Raw genomic sequence first — 22,677 nt, forward strand, 5'->3', positions numbered from 1 at the left:
GAGGGTCCAATGGGCCTAACCCTCACCAGTAGGGATATGGAGTAAGCCCTGTTCTCAAAACCAGGCAGCCTCAAGGTCATGGGAACCCCTCAGTAGTATCTAACACATGCCCAAACCACCAGGCAATTCAGTCATCTCCCAGGGTAGAATCCTCCACACTGCTTGTCTGATCGCATTTTTCACTTTTTAAATTACTTACAGCCAAAAATAGAGACCCTGGCTGCAAATCCTAACTTAAAAAAATTACTAATGCTGTGGCCCCACCCCATACCAACAGAACCATGATTTCTGGGGGATGAGGCCCAGGAATCAGGATATTAAAAAGATCCCCAGGTGATCCTAATGCGCAGCCAAGGATCAGAACCACTGTTAAGGTATAGAAGGATAAAGCTCGAAGAGAGCAGTCTAGTTTCCCAAACTTATTTGACCACATAATCCTTGAAAATTTATAATGTAATTGTGGATAATGAGCATGAATGATAATTCAGGCTTAGACTAAAGTGACATGAGCCATGCTACCAGGCATCCAAGGCTTAGGGAGTGCTTCCTGGAGCACAGAGGTCGTCACAAATCATGTGACAGTGGTTTTTAGAGGAATCTGCCTTTGAAGTTGTCCCTGAAGTGGTAGCAGGCAGCCCTGAACCCTGCTGGCCAGAGAACCAGGCAGGCCAGAAAGCCAGGTGTAGATATTGAACCTGAGGGAGAAAGGGGTTCATCATGGCTGATGACCTACAGTGATTACTGTATAAAAAGTTACCAAGTGTTGAAGAGCTCTGTGCTATTGTTCTGTCAGATAGAGATGGAGTGCCTCTTATTAAAGTGGCCAATGATAATGCTCAGAGCAAGCTTTCTTGTTTTTAAGATTTTATTTATTTATTTTTAGAGAGGTGAAGGGAGGGAGAAAGAGACGGAGAGAAACATTGATCGATGTGAGAGAGACATTGATTGGCTGCCTTCTCTGCCTGCCCTGACCAGGACCAAACCTGCAGTCCAGGAATGTGCCCTGACAGGGAATTAAACCGGTGACCTTTCCCTTTGTGGGACAACGCCCAAGCAAATAAGTCACACTGGTCAGGGCTCAGTACATGCTTTGAGACCTAGTTTCTTTCTCTACTTTTGCCCTTACAACAAACCAAGGGAGCAAACTCGAACTTTCAAAAAATCAGGTCCGCTTGTGGCCTGTGGGACTCTCCGGCCCCTGCCAGCCTAGGAGGCCTGCAGGCCATCGTTGCAAACTACCCTATGCTCCTAGGACACTGGTTGACTGTACTGAGGCTTAGGGCAGCTGGACTGTTGTTGGTGACCTGGCACCCTCGTTTCCTCCTGAAGTCTGGAACCTCGGACTCTGCATTGGTGACACCAGCAGTTATGACTTTGTCTATCTCCTCCCCCTCACCTCATCCCCAGTATATGTTGTGGGTTCTGGTTAAGCAGAGGCTTAGGAACCACTGAACTTGAACTTATCCCCTAGGGATGCAGGTGGGATGTCCAAAGACTATGGGTTTGGGAAGACAACACCTTGAGGTTGGCCAGCAATCAAAAAATCAAAGTATCATCTGTTACAAAATAGGTGGATTGTTAATTTACCTTTGGTGGTGAGTTTCATAGCTAGCAGCAGTGCCAATACAGAGCTAATTGTCAGCCTAGAAAAAGAACTTACTCCACACTTTGAAGAATTGAGACGAGTTGTGGAAGTTTCTTAAACTGACAGTGGTTTTGATCTCTACTTTATCTTCGTTATAACACACACGATATCAATTCAGCAATCTTTACACTACAATACTTGTATCCATGTACTCAAGAAAAGGTCCCCTTTTCCAACTTATACTAAAGAAGGAGTTGTATAGATATAATTTGTGGACAGATTGGTTGTTGCCTTTTCTTGATAGGTCTTCTTTTATTTATTGAAATCTGGGGATACCACAGAAATGGTTCAGTCTATCATGGCTTCTCATGTAGTTAGGCCAGTCACCAAATCTATATGAGATTCTGTTCTGTGGGTCAGAATCAAAATGGTACTTTGATCCACTTGAGCCACGAAATGCTCCCTCTTGGACAATACGGCCAGGCCTGCAGAGTGAAGCAGACCCCTGTTATTGTGAATAATAACGAGGCCATATTTTTTCATATTGTTTTATTTCTTTGTATTGAGTGTGGGGAAGATAAAATGGCTAAGTAAAGATAATAAAATGACTTCCCTGTGTGTATATTATTTTGCAGTATAGATGAATATTACTAATTGATTTCATTCTTCTCAGAGGGTGCTATTCTTTAATGAAAATGATAGCTAATAGTGTTCCCCACTCTTCTGATTAAAGAATCGGGCTTTTAATGTTTGTAAGTTCTTTATAAAATTTAGATGTGATTCATTATCAAACTCTGTTTCTAGTATTGGTATATATGTAAACATGATAGTACAGCCACTTTTTAAAGACACGATTATAAATAAAATAGTGTTTTTAAAAGTATAAAATAATAAAGTATGTGACAAGAAATGGTTTCACAGATGAATTTATTGTGAGGTACAATAGTACCAGGTTAGATAATATGCCTTATAACTTTATAAAAGAACAAAGGCAATTATAAAAATGAAGCCATTTCATTAATAAAAAATAAATATATGTTAAGGTAAAGAATCTTTTGTTTTAAGTATATTGTATTGATTATGTTGTTACAGTAGTCCCAATTTCTTTGCTTTGCTCCCTCTGCCCAGTACCCCCCTTCCCTCCAGCAATCTCACCCCCCTTAGTTCATGTCCATGGGTCGTGCATATAAGTTCTTTGGCTTCTCCCTTTCCTATACTATTTTTAACTCCCCCCTGTCTATTCTGTTCTTACCAATTATGCTTCTTAATCCCTGTACCGTTTCCCCATCTCTACCTCTTCCCCCTCCCAGCTGATAACCCTCCAAATGATCCCCATACCTATGATTCTGTTCCTATTCTGGTTTCCTTAGTTAGATTTTGTTTTTATTTTTTAGATTCAGTTGTTGATAGTTGTGGGTTTGTTGTCATTTTAATGTTCATAATTTTGATCTTTTTCTTAAGTAAGTCCCTTTGACATTTCATATAATAATAGCTTTGTGATGATGAACTCCTTTAGCTTTCCCTTGTCTGGGAAGCACTTCATCTGCCCTTCCATTCTAAATGATAGCTTTGCTGGATAGAGTAATCTTGGTTGTAAGTCCTTGCCTTTCATCACCTTGAATACTTCTTGCCAGTTCCTTCTTGCCTGCAAAGTTCCTTTTGAGAAATCAGCTAATTGTCTTATAGGCACCCCTTTGTAGGAAACTCTCTGCTTTTCTCTTTCTGCTTTTAAGATTCTCTCTTTATCTTGAACCTTTGGCATTTTAATTATGATGTGTCTTGGTGTGATCCTTTTTGGGTCTAGCTTGTTTGGGACTCTCCCTGCCTTCCAGATTTGTATGTCTATTTCCTTCACCAAATCTGGGGAGTTTTCCTTCATTATTTTCTCACATAAGTTTTCAATTTCTTGCTCCTCCTTTTCTCCCTCTGGCACCCCCATGGTTCGGATGTTGGCACATTTAAAGTTGTCCCAGAGGTTCCTAAGCCTCTCCTCATTGTTTTCAATTGTTGTTTCCTCATTCTGTACTGGTTGACTGTTGTTTTATTCCTTATGTTACAAATCATTGATATGAACCCCAGTTTCCTTCCCTTCATTGGTTTTGTGTGGATTTTCCTTTGTTTCATTTAGCATAGCCTTCACTTCTTCCCTTATTTGTTTGCCGTACTTAAGCATATCTGTCAAGCCTGTGAGCATCTTTATCACCAGTGTTTTGAACTCTGCATCTGTTAGGTTGGTTACCTCCTCATTTGTTAGGTTGGCTATCCTCGTCGCTTAATTCTCCCACTAGGACCTTGATCTGTTCCCTCTTTTGGGCCATACTTCTCTGTGTCCTCATCTTGATAGGTTCCTGTGTTTGTTTGCCTCTGTGTCTTAGGTAGAGCTGTTGCTCCTGTTACCTTGTAAGGGGCAGAGCCTTAGGTATTCGTCAGTAGAGGGCGACCTGTTTTACCACATTGTGGCCCTGTGTGGGGGGGAGGGGTCTGAGAGGGAACAATGCCACTTGCTCAGCACTCGCCCCTGTTCCAGGCACTTCTCTCACTTTGTATGGAACTGGAGCCTCTCTAACTGTTGCCTTGGCTGTCGTTTCCAGAGTGGGTGGGTCTGCGGATATTCTAGGACAGTGGGGGCCCTTTAAACAAGCTGATTCTGCTAAGAAATAGGCAGTTTCTTTCTCCGTCCCAGCCCGCACTGGTTTACACAGTCAAAAGCAATGAGGCTTTATTTTCCCTGGCGCTGGGACCGTGAGCTGCGCGTTCTGGTCTGGTGCCAGGAGTGCTCTCCAGGTGTCCCTCTTGACTTTTTTTAAACGTGTGACTGTGCTTTCCGCTGCTGCTGCCACTGCTGCTGCCACCACCATATTGTGGCCTCTCCTCCCTGGCTCTGCCCCTCCTACCTGTCTGGATGAGTATTTCTTCTTTATATCTTTGTTTGCTGGACTTCCATGTACTTTGATTTTCTGGAAACATTTCTGGAAAGCTGAGAAGTGTGTTTTCGGCAATTGTTCCACTCAAAATGGTGAAAATTAAAGAAAAGATTTAGTACTAAAAATTGAGGAAGAGTCCAGCTCCCGAAACACTTGGCCAAGAGAGACTCAGGTCTTGAAGGTTCTGGATAGCTAAGTCCCACAGCATTCCAATTTCTAGCCTGCATTCCCTCTGGGACTAATGACTTGCATAAGTTGACTCCTTATTGTGAAAAAAACTTTTTTTTTACCCTAATTCCAAGTTAATGAAAATGGTAGATTTAGGAAACAAATGTTATTGACATGCACAGACTTGTGCCTGTACTTTCAAAGCCACTGCACATGGGGAGGAGATGGTGAGGCAGGGGGAAGAAACAGTGAACATGACGACCCTGTTCATTACACTAAACATATACTGGATCCCTGTTAGATGCCGGCGCAAGTTGGTAGCATACATGTATATGGCAAATAGGTGTCCCCTTCATGTAGAGGGGTGGCAAAAGGGAGCCTCCTCTGGATGGACCAGTGAGGAAAACCTATCCTTTTTGGTGGACCCTTTAGACAAAGGCGCCACCTCTGAGCATTAGCAATTAGAAAAAACACCTCTTTGTTCATAACTATTAAAAATTCCTCTGGGTAGACCAATTTTTAAAAGTCACCCTCTCTGGGCATAATAATTAAATAAGGGTGCCCCTTTCTTCACGTGCAGTCAGATAGGGCAATGGATTTGGCTGGATTTTATCGCCAACCCTAGACTCCTTGGCAGGGTACCCTTGTAGGAATACAACTTGCACAATAGTGCAGGAGGTCCTGTAGTACCTGGCGCTGGGTCAGGCACCAGGCACACAAATATATATAAGAGCTAGACCTTATTCTTAAGGAATTTATAGAACTCCTCCTTCTAACCACCGCCCTCTAACTCACCCCATGTGCTGCCAGCTCCACCCATACTGCATCCCTCCCGGCAGAGCTGCTCTTTACGGTGACAAAACGTCTACCCTCCAGATGCACGGCTGCTGTCTGCTGTCTGCTTTCGAAGGGGCTGTGCTGCTCCTATCTTCGACTCCAGGCTGCTCATCCACTCTCTACAATGAGCAACTAGGGCCGATTGTTCATTGTGAGGGCTCATTGCTTATGGATTCTAGATGGGGAAATATGGACATCACTTCACACTTCAGTATCTGTTTGACAACGTTGTGTTCTGTTTCAATGTGCTTTTCAGTGGTGAGTTTGGGCATAGCTGCAATATTTTTTCTCCCTCAATTTTCATGTTCTTTAATAAAGGAAATTCCTGGCTGGTTTGGCTCAGTGGATTGAGCGTCGGCCTGCGAGCTAAGTGTCGCTGGTTCGATCTTCCAGTCAGGGCACATCAGAGAAGGAAAACTCTGACTCCAAAAAACCTCCGCTGCCTTGCGGCATACCTCTTCAGAGGAAAGGCTAAGGGAGTAAACCCCGACAGAAAATCCGGAGCTGGAGTCCCTAAGGCGGTTTGACATTGTAGTCAACACCGGCAACTCCTGCGGCTCACCTGAAGCCAAGCTGTATTGACTCCGTCTTTCCCTTGGACCCTTCAGCTGCGAAGAGAGGGGGGGTCTGCTGCATGGGCAACAGCAGACCCTCCATATCACCCTGCCCAGGCTCTGTAGCTTCAACTTCACTGGAGAGGACACTCCAGCGTCATCGCAAGATGTCGATTCAACACGGGAGGAGACAGATACCGTGTCACTCCCGAGTCGGACTGCGCAGCCATTCTCGGCGGTGCAGATAGACTCTTAAGAAGCTACACCATCGTCTCTCGAGACGGACGGCTGCCGGCGACGAATAAAGGAAAGCAGTTTATCTCTAATCTGGTGATTTACAGCCAGCTTAAAGGGCTAATTCCTACCTAGCTCCTTGTACAGTACTAAAACTATGCCATGCACTGTGCCAGGTAGTGTTGACGCTGAATTCATAAGACTTGCCTTTTGCTGAGTCTTTAAAAAAAATTTATTGTTGTTTTATTACAGTTGTCCCATTTTTACCCACCCACCCCATTCCCTCTCCCACAGTCAATCCCCACCCTATTGTTCATGTCCATGGGTCATTCATACTAGTTTATTGACTAGTCCCTTCCCCTTCTTTCCCCTCTTTTCCTCCTCCCCCCTTCCCCTCTGGTCACTGTCAGTCTGTTCCTGGTTTACATGCCTCTGGTTCTGTTTTGCTCATTTGCTTGTGTTGTTCATTAGTCTCCTGTATTAGGTGAGATCATATGGCATTTGTCTTTCGCTACCTGGCTTATTTCACTAAGCATAATTCTCTCTAGTTCCATCCATGCTCTTGCAAAAAGGTAAGAGTTCCTTCTTTCTTTCTGCTACATAGTACTCCATTGTGTAAATGTACCACAGTTTTTTGATCCACTCATCTACAGATGGGCACTTAGGCTGTTTCCAGCACTTGGCTTTCGTAAATAACACTACTGTGAACATAGGGGTGCAGAGGTTCTTTTGATTTGGCGTTTCAGGATTCTTCAGGTATAATCCAGCAGTGGAATCACTGTATCAAAAGGTAGTTCCATTTTTAGTTTTTTGAGGAAATTCCATACTGTTTTCCATAGTGGCTGCCCCAGTCTGCATTCCCACCAACAGTGCACGAGGGTTCCCATTTCTCCACACCCTGCCAGCACTTGTTGTTTGTTGATTTGTTGATGATGGCCATTCTGACTGGTGTAAAGTGGTATCTCATTGTGGTTTTTATTTGCATCTCTCTGCTGGCTAGTGATGTTGAGCATCCTTTCATGTGCCTATGGGCCATCTGTATGTCCTCCTTGGTGAAGTGTCTGTTCAGGTGCTTTGCCCATTTTTGAAACTGGATTGTCTGGATTCCTGGTCTTGAGTCATATGAGTTCTTTATATATTTTGGAGACCAAACCCTTGCCCGAGGTATCATTGGCAAATATGTTTTCCCATGTGGTTGGTTCCCTTTTCATTTTGCTGATGTTTTCTTTAGCTGAGCAGAAACTTCTTAGTTTGATGTAGCCCCATTTGTTTATTTGCTCTTGAGTCTCGATAGTAGGGAAGAAAGCATGGAAGGAGACAAGCCCACTGCACACTCCTGGGTCCCATGTGAAAAGCATAGAGCACAGAGGCAGGGAAGGTTTCCTTGAGCTTTTCCTTTCTTTTCTTCCTGAAAACTCCTATTCCCCATCAAGACTTTCACCTCGACATTCCCGCCTCTGTACAGCCTCCTCTGACTCCCTCTGCTATGTTCCTGCTGTGCTTTGTTAACTTTTGCAACCCGTAGTTTCTCCAGGTGGCCCAGCTTGGGAGGGGATAATTGAGGAAGAGACTACCAAATGTGTATTGACCACTTCTTGAATTCATTTTTCATTTCTCTTTCCTTTATCACCTCTTGAAAGTAACATGACCCTCTTTTTTGATACTCAGAAGAACAGTCTGGCTATGCCTGGGCCTAAGATGAACTGGAACCCAGAAGTTAACATTCTGTCCCTAGAAGAGAAAGCCTGTTTTAAAGGTTGTGGGGATTCGCAAACAGGATAGAACTATTGCGGCCTTCAGGTCCTGATATGTTTCAATGAGTTTGAGGGGTTTCCTCAACCTCAGGGGAAATCACAGTTACATTAGGTGGTTGTGGGCTAGCAACATCCTTTAGTGGTAGGAATAAGCTCTGGTGCCCTGGTGGGTGTAACTCAGTAGACTGAGTGCCGACCTGCAAACCAAAGGGTCACCAGTTCGATTCCCAGTCAGGGCATGTGCCTAGGTTGGGGCCAGGTTGCCGGTTGGGGTGTGCTAGAGGCAACCACACATTGCTGTTTCTCTCCCTCTCTTCCTCCCTCCCTTCCCCTCTCTCTAAAAGTAAATAAATAAAATCTAAAAAAAAAAAAAAAAGAAGAAGAAGAAGAAGAAGAGATCCTGGTAATGAGCCCAGCTCACTTTACTTATTTTGCCCAAGAGATAAACCCAATTCCAATGTTTGCTAATGGGAGTAATTTCAGTGCTCAGCCTCTGTTTTCTATTTGCCAGCAGGATCAAATGAAATCCAGAATGGAAAAGGCTTCATAAACAAAAACAATCACCCCCAAAATGTTAAGTATTATCGTCCTTGAGAAGAAAGATAGTGGCTAAATCATCCCTTTATCTCTAATTTGGAAGTAGGCACACTACAAATGTTTGTCAAATGACTAAGTGTTCTAGTAGGAGATAGACATTTTGTATTTCTTTAACCTTTCCATATTATCTAACAAATATGCCATATTAGTTAATCCTTACCCTTAGCTGTTTTGTAAGTTCTGCTATTGCCAGTGCTCTCAAGCTCCCAGCACCCAAGAGATGGTTTATTGACTCCTAGGTATTTTTGCCTGCAATCAGGATATACCACTGCCAAATGAACATGACCTTTTCCTGAAGAGCTCAGGTCTCCCATCAGACTCCTCAAGGGTGGGGGCTGTATCCTATCCATATCTGTGCTCCCCAGTGCCCTGCTATGCAGCAAGTGCTTAATACATACTTGCTGAATTACTAATAGGGAGAGAGAGTAGCATGTTTTTGCATATCTACTTGGCCAGCCAAATCAAGTACAAATATCGGAAAGTGACAAATATCACCACTGCATTACCCCACCTACTTTTGCACAGAGGTGACTCCCCCCTTAAAATTAAAGAACCTTTGGACAAAAAAGCCATGGCTTTTATTATTATTTTTAAAAGCCTGGCAGCATGGGAATCATTACCTCATTTATTCCTCACAGCAGTTCCATTAGATAGTTACTGTTATTATCCCCATCTCCTTGATGAGGAAACAGGCTCAGAGAAGAATAATTTTATTAAGAGTTGTGAAGTTGAGGATCCAGAATTTGAACCCCTGATGCATTCTCTCACTCACAGTGAATAGGGAGTAAGTGGCACTGAAAGCGAGGAGCAGGAAAGTGTTCCTATCACCATCATGGAGGAGCCTAGGTTGAGGTTGAGTCAGATGGAGGGCTTCCTAGCGGGACATAGGAGATTCAGTAGGACTATACCTGGTGAGATGGAAAAGAGAAGTCAAATTTGGAAGGGGGCAACTAGGGAAAAAACCGAAAATGGAATTTTTCTCTATGAAATTAATTAACAAGTTTGCATTTCTTTCAAATTTAGCACTTTTCCCTGCGTTATCTCATGTAGTTCCCAAGACAGCCCCGTGAGTTACTCTGTTTGAGAAGAAAAAAACAAATTGGCTCAGACCGATTAGACCTGACTTGCCCATGGTAGTAAGTGGGAAGGTTATAAAGACCAAGAAACCATTCATTCATTCAATAAATAGTTATTTAGCACCTACTTTGTGCCATGTACTGTTTTAGGTGCTAGGGATGCAGCAGTGAACAAGACAGACAAAACCCTTTGTTGTCATGAAGCTTATAAAGTAGATAAACTGTGATTTATTTCTCTTCAATTACTCTGTCACGTAATGGATATTGGCTTTGGTTTTCAGTGTTGGCTATATTTTAGAATCATCTGTCACACTTTGAAAAAACACTGATGTTTGGATCCTGCTTCCGATCAGTTAAATTAGATCTCTGGGGATAAAGTTCAGGCACTCGTGTGTGTGTGTGTGTGTGTGTGTGTGCACTTTAAACTTGCTCCAAAGGGTTTTAGGGGTTTTAGTGTGCAGTCAGGCTTGAGAAGCATTGGTTTAGAGCAGTGGTTCTCAACCTTGGCTGCTCATTACAATCACCTTGAGAACTTAAAAATATATATACATCAATGTCTGGGCTTCACCACTGAGATGAATTACATTAGAATCTCTACTGTTGTATCCAGACATTTGTAGTTTAAAATGTGAACCTTCAAACAGTGCTGCTGAGTTAAGAGACTGGGGTTCACATAACCATTTGGGACAAAGAACAACTTGGTCCCATGATCTCAGACAGTTCTCCTCATCTCTCAAGCTTATGGATCATTGATTTTTAATTCTTGCAAGGCATATTTATTGAACACCTACTATACTGCTGGTGAGTCCCTTCCTTTCCTCAGGTTCTGATTCCCCCTCTGTATGACAAACTTGATCATCTCTAAGCTTATTGCAGCTCAAACAGTCTATAATTTTGCAAGGGCGATTTGGCCTAGGATTGCTAATGGCTCAGAGGACTCACTCAGACCTTGGTTAAACTATACATCCTTTTGACAGTACTGCATGTTGCAACTGAGAGAGAGAAATTAATGAAAATCAAATAATGTGTGGGTGAGTCTTCTTTTCACATTGAGCAGTCTATGCACAAGGAGCATATGGACTCTTCTTCCTTCATCTCATTCACCATTTTGCTGGCCACAGGGTAGGCAACACAGATGGACACACAACGGCGAGCTCAGAGGGGAGGACTCATCAGGGTCAGGCTGTGAAAGTCAGCAGGAGGGAAGAGGAAACAAAAATGTGTGCCTTGCAGACCCAAAGCAACTGGGAGCAGCATAAAGCTAGCTACAGAAAGACACCTTACCACTTGGCCTAGTTCTCTTTGCACCTATAATTGGCCTGCGCTGGCAGAAAAGAGATGGTAATCGTAGCTGTTGAGAGGCAGAGTAGTTAGCATATTGGTTAAGCTCATGAACCCTGGGGCCACTCATCTTAGTTTTGAATCCTTGCTGTGCTGTTTGCTTTCTTTATGACCCTGGACAAGTAGCCTGACAGCTCTTTGCATTAGTTTCCCTAACTGTAAACTGGGGCTCTTTTTAATACCTGCTTCGTAGGTATGTCATGAAGATTATAAGTTTGGCGCCCAATAAGTGGTTTTACACAAAAATTATACTGATTTTGAGTAAGTGTCCAGCATTCTGCTTGTATTTGCTTCTTAATCTATAGTTTCCATGGAGTAGGCACTATTTTCCCAATTTTATAGATGAAGAAATCAAGTCTCAGAGATGTTGTCACCTGGAAAGAGTGACCTAGTTAGTAAGTTGCAGAGCCAGGATTTGACCCCAGGAAACTGATCCCTTAGCACCAACTGTTGATGTAAGAAACATCCAGACCTACAGAGAATTTTTATACTAGTTTATTTGAGCCCAACTGATGACATTCCGAGGAACAAGATCTCAAAAGCTCCAGTTTTGCAGTGTCTTTTATGCATTTGGAAGGCAGGAGGAAACATAAGGAAGATTACATGGAGGTGGACAAGGCTTGCTGAAGGCAAAGACACCCCTTTTTGTATGCCTGGGCCATGACTATATCTACCATGACCTTCCCAGCTAGGCATTTATGATCACATCACCCTGTGAGGTTACTTTTGCTCAGATTAATTACAGAGCACCTGTTTCTTCCACATAGTTTCTCAATCACAACACTATGCAATGTAACAATGCAAGCGATTATCTTTATCTTGAGGCCTACTGATAAAGGAGCCCCTGGCTGGTTTGGCTCAGTGGATTGAGCGTCGGCCTGCGAGCTAAGTGTCGCTGGTTCGATCTTCCAGTCAGGGCACATCAGAGAAGGAAAACTCTGACTCCAAAAAACCTCCGCTGCCTTGCGGCATACCTCTCCAGGGGAAAGGCTAAGGGAGTAAACCCCGACAGAAAATCCGGAGCCGGAGTCCCTAAGGCGGTTTGACGTTGTAGTCAACACCGGCAACTCCTGCGGCGCACCTGAAGCCAAGCTGGATTGACTCCGTCTTTCCCTTGGATCCTTCAGCTGCGAAGAGGGGGGGGGGGTCTGCTGCATGGGCAACAGCAGACCCTCCATATCACCCTGCCCAGGCTCTGTAGCTTCAGCTTCACTGGAGAGGACACTCCAGCGTCATTGCAAGATGTGGATTTAACACGGGAGGAGACAGATACCGTGTCACTCCCGAGTCGGACTGCACAGCCATTCTTGGCGGTGCAGATAGACTCTTAAGAAGCTACACCATCGTCTCTCGAGACAGACGGCTGCCGACGACTGATAAAGGAACTGAATTGGGCCCTGAGGAGGCTGAAAAGGATGAAACCTGGGTCCTGCCTAGGGGAGTTTACACTGTAGTAAGGGACAGCAGACACATGTATAAGAAGATTGCAATCAGAGGTGCATGACGCTTGATGCCAAGGGAGTTCGGACAGTAGCCAGAGACAACTTTGTTATGGTGCCTGGCTTTGAACTGGGTCAGTGATAGATACAGGCATGGTGTTCTGGAAAGAGGGCGCTGTATGAGCAAAGGCAAGAGGGTAAGGCTGTGGGTGGCATTTGCGGGGGTGGGGGCAGGGTGCTGGGGAAAGCACCAATCTTCTCTACAATATTGTAGGAAATCTTTGGGAGGGCCCTCAAACTCAATGCCAAAGTGACGGGGTGCCTCGTGTTGCTGGGCCACTCTATCTGGGGATGTCATGGGAGCAGATGGAACAGAAGCACAATCTTAGTCTGTCATAGCTGCACAGGCCGTAAGGACCTTCCAGTCCAAATACTTTACAGCACAGATGGGGAAACTGAAGCCCAGAGAGGTACAAGGATCAGTTCCAGAAAGCCAGCAACAAACTGGTAGGCTTTGTTGGGCCAATATTTCTGCCATGCGGTGATGCAGAAGAGAGCCAGGGCCATTCACTGGAGATACGATTTGGTAACACTGAAGTCTGCTCCTCTATACCCAGAATTTGTCATCAGAACTTGCTTCCAAGTTTTTGGCTTTATTTATTTTCCCATCCTGTCATAGATTAAGACTTGAACATGAGGCTTGGCAGACGTACCACGGAGGCCACACAGTGTGTTTTGAGAGGAAGACGGGGCAGGGACCAAATGTGAGACGTTGGCATTCTTAAACTTTTTCAGAATATTGTTTTTAAATGCATTAGACAAAGTAGGTAGACTTAAAAAGGGAAATAATTGTACTGAAACACAGTTATTGAAATATTTTTTAAAATGTGATATGGTAATATGTGTGCTTCTTTGATAACATTTTAAATTACAAGATCTTAACAGTGGGTCTAATGATAATTGTAATTTTGAATGAATGTAAGTGAAATTTCCAGATATATGTGACGACTGTCATATGGAATGCAGATCTGTGATTTCTGTTGCTGATAAAATCACAGGTACTATTAACACTTCTGTCATTTGTTGCCTACACTCATCATTTTAATTAGAGGTTTGTGAAAATAAAGAGGCAATTTTTTCCACTGGCCTCTGACCCCAGGATAAAGAATCCCTGCCTTAAGGCAAAGCAGGTGCTGGAGAACCAGCCCAGTCTGGGATCACAATTTTGCTTTAGGAACTAACTCTGAGGAGAGACTTGATCACCCTGAAACTACATTTAAGATCCTACATGTGTGCATATGCACACGTAGGCGGATGTCACTAATGCTACTCTCCAAACAGTCTGGCTTTCCTTCTTCCAGGTACATGACAAGACTACCTCCTCACCCCTTTGCAGTTAGGTGTGGCCATGTGACTTGCCTGGGGCAGTGAAATATGGCACTGTCCTGCTCCAAAGCCTCTTGTGACTCCTCACCATGCTCAGGATAGATTCTACTTCCACCCTGGCCCACTTAAGCTGCGCCGCCGGTCTCATTTCATGCCTCAGGGTCCCTGCACATGCTGTTCCTTCTGGATGGAACACTCATTCCTCAAATCTGAGTATGACTGGCTCCTTTTTTACCTTTAAACCTCACCTTCCATTTTAAGACCTTTAGCTTTATTGAAATATAATTCGCATACCATGCAATTCCCCTATTTAAAGTGTACAGTTCAGTGGCTTTTAGCGTATTCATGGAGTCGTGCAACCACTACCACAAGCAATTTTAGAACATTTTATTGCCCCAAAGAGAAACCCTGCTCCCCCTAGCCATAACTTCCTAATTCCCCATCCTCCAGCCAGCCCATGATAACTACTAATCTACTTTCTGCTTCTATAGGTCTTTCTATTCTGAGTGTTTCATATAAAGGGAACCATACAGCATGTGGTCTTTTGTGTCTGGCTTCCTTCACTTAGCGTGATGTTTCCAATGTTCATGCATATTGTAGCATGGATCAGAGCTTCATTTCATGGTATGGCTTGTCCACAGTTTACCCACCCATACACTGAAAGACATTTGGGTTGTTTCTATCTTTTGGCTGTTGTGAATATTGCTGCTATGAACATTTATTTTAAAAATTTTGTGTAAACGTGCTTTCATTTGTCTTGAGACTAAACCTAGGAGTGGAATGCTGGGTCATGTGGGAACTCTATGTTTCGCCTTTGAAGGAACTGTCAGGCTGTTTTTCTCAGAGGATACACCATTTTACATACCCACCAGTGGTGTATGAGGGTTCCAATTTCTCTAAATTTTTGATATTTCTCTGCATCCGGTTTCTCTACATCCTTCTTATTTCTGAATTGGATTGCTTGTTATTTTCTTGTGGAGTTGAGTTCTTTATGTATTTTGGATATTATTCCCTTGTCAGACATATGGTTTGTAAATATTTTCTCTCATTCTATAGGTTACTTTTTTATTTCCTTGATACTGTCCTTTGATGCACAAAAGTTTTTAATTTTGATGATGTCCAATTTATCTATTCTTTCTTTGATTGCTTATCCTTTTGGTATCATATAGGAGAAACGTGTAATCCAAAGACACTTGGATTTACATCTGTGCTTCCTTCTAAGAGTTTTATAGTTGAACTCTTACATTTAGGTCTTTGATCCATTTTGAGTTATCTTTTTTATATGGTGAGGTAATGGTACAATTTAATTCTTTTGCATGTGGAAATCCAGTTGTCCCAGTATCTTCTGTTGAAGAGATTACTCTCTCCCCATTGAATGTTATTGGCACCCTTGTCAAAAATCAATTGGCCACAGATGTATGGGTTTATTTCTGGACTCAAGGTTCTATTCCATTGATCTATATGTGTGTCTTTATGCCAGTACTGCACTGTTTTGATCAGTATACTTTGTAGTAAGTTTTGGAATTGCGAAGTATTATTCCTCCAACTTCATTTTTCATTTTCAAGATTGTTTTGGCTATACTGGGTCCTTTGGATTTCCACATGAATTTTAAGATCAGCTTGTCCATTTCTGCAGCACTGACTTAGTTTTGCATAGCTCTTTACTCTTTATCAAGTATGTCTGCATTCATTTATTCATTCAACAAATATTGGTTGAACACTTCCTATGTGCCAGGCACTGTGTCAGGTGCTTGGAGGTGACATGGTGAGCAAAAATAGCCATGGCCCTTACCTTCAGGGAGCTAAGAATTTAGTAGGAGAGGCAGACATTAATCAAATAATCACAAAAATTAATTTAAAATGAAAAATAGAGAACTGTAGCAACAGCGGTGGCACCAAATGCTAGCCTCAGAGGGGCCCAGTAAGTCACACAGGCAGTTTGAGAAAATGGCAGATGATATTGATATTGAAGCAATGCTTGGGGCTCCTTACAAGAAGACTTACCTAATGGTGTCTCACTTCTACTACCATGAATTCACCTTTGATTCCAGTGTGAACTGTCAATCATAAGGGCGAGGTGTGTGGCCGAGGTGGCATCGAGCTCTTGTAGTCCCAACCCTATAATGGAAACAGGTGAAAATATCAGGCATGGCATCAGTCACAGGAAATCGATAGTGGACGGCTGCTAGTGTGGCCACTTGGGGCTTAGGCAGAAATAGAGCCATGGTACTGACCAAAGGCACCATAACACATGGAATAAAACTCACAACAGGACTTCATTCATGTTTTAAAGAATTTCCATTTAACCAGTTCAGTACTGTAAATCTGGATAACCATATAAGAATGTAAAATTTAACATGTTAATATACAAAAAATACACAATAGAAAGGATTGACCTAGTCTTGGCAGACTGTGGAAATCTTTCCTGGAGAAATTAACTACCAAGAAGGTGTCTGGAGCTACAGGGGTTTGGGAAAGTTAGTCCAGACTGCGAGGACATGCTGTGCGAAGGCTCTACAGCAGGAGGGAGCATGGTGCATTCTAGGAAGTGCGAGGAGGCAAGTGTGGTGAAGCACAGGGAACAAGAGAAAGAGCAGCAATAGGTGAGGGAGAGCTGTGTGAGGGTGACCAAACCCCAAGGGTCTGGTGGGCTGTGGAAGAAGTCCTCAGATTTTATCCTAAGAACAGGAAGCCATCACAGCAGAGAAGTAACACGAGATCTGATTTTGATTCCAAAATGCTCAGCTGACTGCTATACAGAGAGAATGGACTGGAGGGGGGTGGGCCAGAGCAGAGCAGGTGAGCAGAGTATTACTGTAGCCTGAGGGTGTTTTGGAGGAGGGTGGTGCCCTCTGGAGAGGAGGTGGACAGGTTCCCAGGTGCCGAAGAAATTGAGGAGGTTTTAGAGACAGCCTTCAGTTAGGGAGGTCACAGCGTCTCTGGCCTAAGTGACAGTGTTAGGAGGGATGGACTTCGTCAAGGTAAAGGACAGTGGAGCATGGGCACCTTCAGAGACGGGGAATCAGTGTTACTGAGTTTGAGGTGCCTTGTAGATGTCATAAAGTTAGTTAATCTTCACTTCAAATCATTCCTGTGAGGAAAGCATAGAATTCCTGCCCTCATTTCGCAGATGAGGAAACTGAATACCAGAGAGGTTATTGTGGCTTGCCTCATGCTGGGCCCAGTAGTTGGTAAAGCCAGGTCAGAATCTCATTATTCTAAGAACAACCCTGTGCTCTTTCTTTTCTATGACACCAGAGCCGACTCTCTAGAAAGGTCCATCCCAGATAGTTTCAAATAATCAGAGAAAATTAGTGCTAGGACTTCTGCCCCCACGCCAACTGTTTCCCAACCTCAAAGCCTGTGCTTCCAGGAAAGCCTTAGACTCCTTTCTGCAAACTTGCATCTCCGCATGTTTGTGACCAAGCCCCCTCCAGGAGGATTTAGAGCTCCCAAGTACTTGATCCCTCTACCCAGATTTGCTGTCTGTGCACAGAGAGCTGTACTACCTCTTTTTCCAGTGAGGGTCACCCTGTCCCAAAGCCTTTCTGCTTCTCTGCTGTCATACGCTGGTCCCAGAAGTGTCCACTGTACTCTGTGGTTATAGACGAGGGTCACCTTTCAGTGGTCAATATTTGGGAAGCTAAAATGGTGAGACATTGAGCCAGAAGATGGACAACCAAAAAATTCACAATGGCTGTCAAGTCAAAAAGATTTATTTTTTTTCCATTTCAAGTAAAGGAGTGTGGGGAGAAGAAATCGCACAGGTGGCAGGAATTGGGTGGAATGAAAAACCAGGAGAAAGGAGAGCAAATACATAAATTCAAGGAGTAGGAGAAAGAGAAAATAAAGTGGTTAAAGGTATGGGTTGGGGAGGAGACATCCTCTGTTTCAAATCAGGCCTCTGACATTTACTAGCTGTATGACTGTGGGCAAGTTACTTAATGTCTCTAAGTGGAGATGCAGTGGTACTAACTTTATAAGGATTATGGAGAGAGTGTGCGTGTAATATATTTGCCACTGTGCCTGGCATATTCAAAACTCTAGATAGCTGTCAGTTGTTACGATTATACAAGCCCCCTCTTCTTTTCTCCCGCCTCTACTTCCCCCAGCTGCTCCCAGGGAGGTTCACTCTGGCCAGCTTGGTTCACCCTCCACTCCAAGGAGCCAGTCCTGGCAGAGGCAAAGAATATTCCATCAGCTTCAGCAGACCCAGGAACTGAAGAACCTGGACAATTGGTGGGGTTTTACATTGGTCCCTGGGTGTTCTTGCTGCCAATTTGATCTGCAATCCAAGCAGCTTTAAGAGCAACCCTTGCAGATCTATGATGCGTCTAAGTTGTTTCTTCTTCCCTTCCTCTCCATCCTCCTTCTCTGACACCCACCATTATTGATTCCTACTCCCATATTCTATGCAGTCACCCTGCCTTGTACTGTAGTTTCCCTGATCCCAGGACCACCGTCCTGTCTTCTATCCTGGTCTTGGTACAAATTGCTTGACTGCAGAGCAGTCTGCCTGCTCAACTTACTTCATTAATATGATGCCCCTGCCTGAGGCATAAACAATCAAGCCTGTTCATGGTACCCTCAGAGCATTATGCCTCATTCAGCCAACTCTCCTCTCTTAAAACAGTGTTTAAGGGAATCATTTGGGGTTTCCAGATTTCTTTAGTAATCAGCTAAAGCCATAATGCCTGCCCCCCCAAAAAAGTATGCATGGAGACAGTGTATCAGTCAGGATAGGCTAAGTTATGCTGCAAAAACAAACAGTATAAAATTCTTACTCATGGGGACTGTCCACGTTGGATCCAGTAGAGAGCACTCTGTTCATCACACTCACTCTGTGATCCAGGTTGGTGGGGGTTCCATTTCGAACACGAGCTTCTATAAGGTCAGCTGTGGGAGGGAAAGGAGCATATGATCCATAGTTTTGAACAATGGTCCTGACTGCTGTGTAGAGAACAGACTGTGGGGTAGCAAGGGCACAGGCAGGGAGATCATTGAGGAGGCTCATTCTGAGTCAGAGGAGATAGTGACTGAAACACACTGATGGCAGTGGAGATGGGAAATGGAAGGATTTGAGATATATTTTGGAGTAAAGCACACAAGATTTTCTGATGGATTGGATGGGGAGAGTAAGGAGAAAAGAGGATGACTGCTAGGTTTTGGGCTTGAACCTGTGGGTGGATGGTATCCATTCTTAACTGGTATTGAAACCACAGACTCTTTGGATGTGTAATAGATACCTCAGTGACAACTGAAGGAAGCCTCCACTTGGAGTTCTTTAAAGGTACCCCTCTAGCTGTTTGGTAAAGATTTAGCTGGCCAGACCTCCTTTTGTTTTTTCAGGAGAGCTCTCTTATTTTATTTTATTTTTTTATTTACTTTTAGAGAGAGGGGAAGGGAGGAAGAGAGAAAAGGAGAGAAACATCAATTAGTTGTCTCTTGCACACCCCCAACTGCGGATCTGGCCTGAAACCCAGGCATGTGCCCTGATCAGGAATTGAACCGGTGACGGTTCGGTTCTCAGGCCAAGGCTCTATCCACTGAGCCACACCAGCCAGGGCAGGAGATCTCTTTGATAATGGACACACACACCTACACACACAGCCACATGTTCACCAACACATACACATGACCCACTGTACACACTGCTGTGCCAGCTCCTTCTGGACCACACATAGCAGTAGTCCTAGGGGACCGGGGTTCTTCAGGCTCTCTAACATGTCCTTGTCAATATTTTTGTTTCTGATAAGAATGAACATGTTCCTAATGAGTTTTAGTTCAAAACAATAACAATAACTGCTTGATCTTGGGGCTTCATTCTAGATAGCAGCCCTCTTCTGTTTTGCTCCTGGTAGGTCAACTGAAACAAGTGTCCTAGGTGGTCTGAATGACCTTTTGCCCTGTCAAAGTGGTTTCCAGACTTTGGAAATATGCAAACAATAACTGTAGTACATTTATTAAACCAAATGTACACAGTCCAAAGTAGTAGTTTGTGGCTAAGTATAATTGCTAACTGAATGTACAACCTGTTGCCTGGGTAGCTCATTAGAAGGGAGGGGAGTTGTAGAAAACTGGAGTTTGGCCACTGACCAGTTGGTTCCAGGCAGAGTCAGTTCTGACCGAGGTGTACTTCACATCTCAGTGTTTCCGGGGCCTCAGGGCAGGAGTTTGCATCAGTGGTGCAAACAGGTTCTAATAGGCTCAATTCAGTCACTGGTTACCAAACTTTTCCCCCAAAAGGCCAACAAAGCATCCCCCTGGGCTGCGTGCTTTAGGGGAAGTGGAACAGAAGGGGAATTGCAGCAGGAAGGGGTGAGCCTTAGCCTTTCAGGCTCAACTGCGAAGTCGCCTTCCTGCTAGGAAAAGCCTGTGGGATTTGTGAGAGGCTCTAGAGGCTTCTCATAAGTAGGAGCCAGGGTTCTATGGTGGAAGTGAGTCTCCCAGGTAAAGGAATAATGCATAAGGTGCCTGTCTTCCTTCCAACCACCATTGTCTGTGTCCCTCCTAGAAATTCTGAAGCTAGGTGTCACTGCAAGTTTTTTTTACAGAGATAAAGCCTTTGTAGTTATATATAGCTCCTGTGAGGTCAGTATCATTACCCGATTTTACAGAGGGAAAAATGGAGAGAGAGGAAGAGAAATACAGAGACAGGAAGTATTTGCCTGAGGCCGCCTGTATTAGTTGTCTGAACTGGGCTTTGAACCTGGGTCCTCAAGTTCTTAAAGCTTGATTACATGATGCTCTTCTTCTTGGGCATGGTGGGAAGCAGGCTGTGCTCCCAAAGCCTACAGATGGAAGCCAGAGGCTTGGCTCAGCTCGGTCCCTGCTCTGCACTGATGACCTGTCCATCAGCCTGGGGCTTAGGTGAACTTCAGGGTTCTTTCCAGCCCTGAGAACCTACAAGTCTCTGAATCCCTGGACCTGTTTCCCATCCAGATGACCTCTAAGGAGCCTGCCAGCCCGAACATTCTACAGACCTGGGAAGCGCAAAGAGCCCAACCGTTTTCAATGTGTGATGCATTAAGCCTTAGGGAATCCCAAGAGAGATGTTTCAGGGCCTGCCAGGAGCAGTTCTGACTCTGTATTATATAGTGGGGATCTGCAGGTGATTTGGTTTGCAAATAGGGGCTGCTTTTAAAAACAAACAAATAAAAATGAACAAGCTAAAAACATAAAACCCATGAACTAGACGGTGAATGAGATGAGTTTGAACAAAGGTATCCATTGGTAGTGATAGTGGCAATGGTGGTGTGTGTGTATGTGGTGGGGGCAGTTTGGACTGGAAAGAAAATAAAAATGAGAAAAAAATGAGATTAGAGTTTTAGTATGTGTGTGAGAAATGCTCACAATAAAACACTGGGACACAGGACTTTATCAGTAACTGAGGCAGTTGTTCATTCACAGATCTGCAGCTCTGGGCGCAGCCTAAAAGCCAAATCAAGGTGCACGTGGAAAAGTCAGAGCTGGCTGTTTTTATCTTAACACAAGTAAAGCCCCCCACTTCCCCTCTCCCCCTCCTTCTCCTTCTCTGTTTTTCCATGCTGGATACTCCAGAGTTACAATCTAACACGATTAACTAAATTAACCAAGGGTGAAAATTAACTCAGGCTGATCTGGTTATAGGTCTGTCTCCAGCTCTTCTTTGAAATTTCTCTATCTTGTTTGCTGGGCTGTCTAGCTACATTTTCCCATTTCCCGGAGTTTGGTGATGACTATCTCCCCCGCTTTGATCTCAGACATCCTTTGTCCTCAGAAGCATTTGTGCTGAGCTGCGGAATGCCCCTTTTCTGATTTGTAAATATGCTAATACTGCTAACTCTGGCTCAGAGACCCTCTAATTACATTTGCCCTTTGCTGCTAATTATTTTCTACTGGTTTGGGAGTCACCAGTTTCCTTTGCCCCTTACACGTGGCAGTTGCCATTTTGAAAAGAGAAAAATCTGGGGAAGTGAAAGAAAAGCAACAGCTATTGAGTACCCACTGTGTCCTGGTGTTTTTCTGCTAGTGGTCTCACTCATTCAATGCTTATGGCAGCCCCTTGAGTTTTAAATATTGTTGTTCCTATTTTAAAGATGAAGACACTGAGGCTCAGAGACAAAATGACTTATCTGAGGTCATATAGCAAGTAAATTGTGTTGTTGGGATTCAAACCCACATCTGTGAGGCCCTCAAATCCATAACCTTGCTTGTTAGGAGCTCCTCCCCTAGAAGAAGGTGAAGGAGTTACAGGTGGATAGGCCCCGGGAACACACAACGCCTTCCTTGGGCAGCAGGCTGAGGACCTGGGAGCACTTGTGGAGAACCAGGAAACAGGACTTGTGTTCTTCGGGATTAAGGAACTCAAGAGAAAGGGCTGTATCCATGGATGGAGAATGAGGAGAGAAATCAGGACGGCAGGGTCAGAGCTAGTCCAGGAAGGGCCGGGAAGGGCCTGGACAAAAGGATTTAGAACTTCTTAGGACTTGTGTCCTTCACTGCATCAACTTAGGCTCTTGGACTACGCTCTTTATTTCAGAATTGCTGGTTGCATCCCAGGATCATCACACTTGTGGCAAAGTATCTTACCCTCATTTACCTATTTATTTTATTTATTTATTTATTTATTTATTTATTTATTTGCTTTAATAATATAACAAACATGCATGAACCCACCACTTAAACCATGATCTAGAACACTGCTAAGAACTATATTTACCAGTACGCTAAGTATTTTTTGTGCTTCTTTTGATGAATATCTGTCTTCTCAGGTCTGTGGTTGAGGTTTTCCTTCCCTGAT

The 22,677-nt window shown here is 43.8% G+C and overlaps 1 protein-coding gene and 1 pseudogene across 1 annotated transcript in view; both read left to right on the plus strand.

Annotated features, from left to right (window-relative positions):
* Nucleotides 1–22,677, plus strand: part of LOC149990528 (NHS-like protein 2) — a 97,893-nt gene that overhangs the window by 10,751 nt on the left and 64,465 nt on the right. The gene's annotated exons all lie outside the window — the stretch shown is intronic.
* On the plus strand, nt 718–1,703 carry LOC149990529 (ragulator complex protein LAMTOR3-like; annotated as a pseudogene).

Source organism: Furipterus horrens, unplaced genomic scaffold (genome assembly GCF_987537825.1).
Source record: "Furipterus horrens unplaced genomic scaffold, mFurHor1.1.pri manual_scaffold_17, whole genome shotgun sequence".
NCBI lineage: Eukaryota > Metazoa > Chordata > Mammalia > Chiroptera > Furipteridae > Furipterus > Furipterus horrens.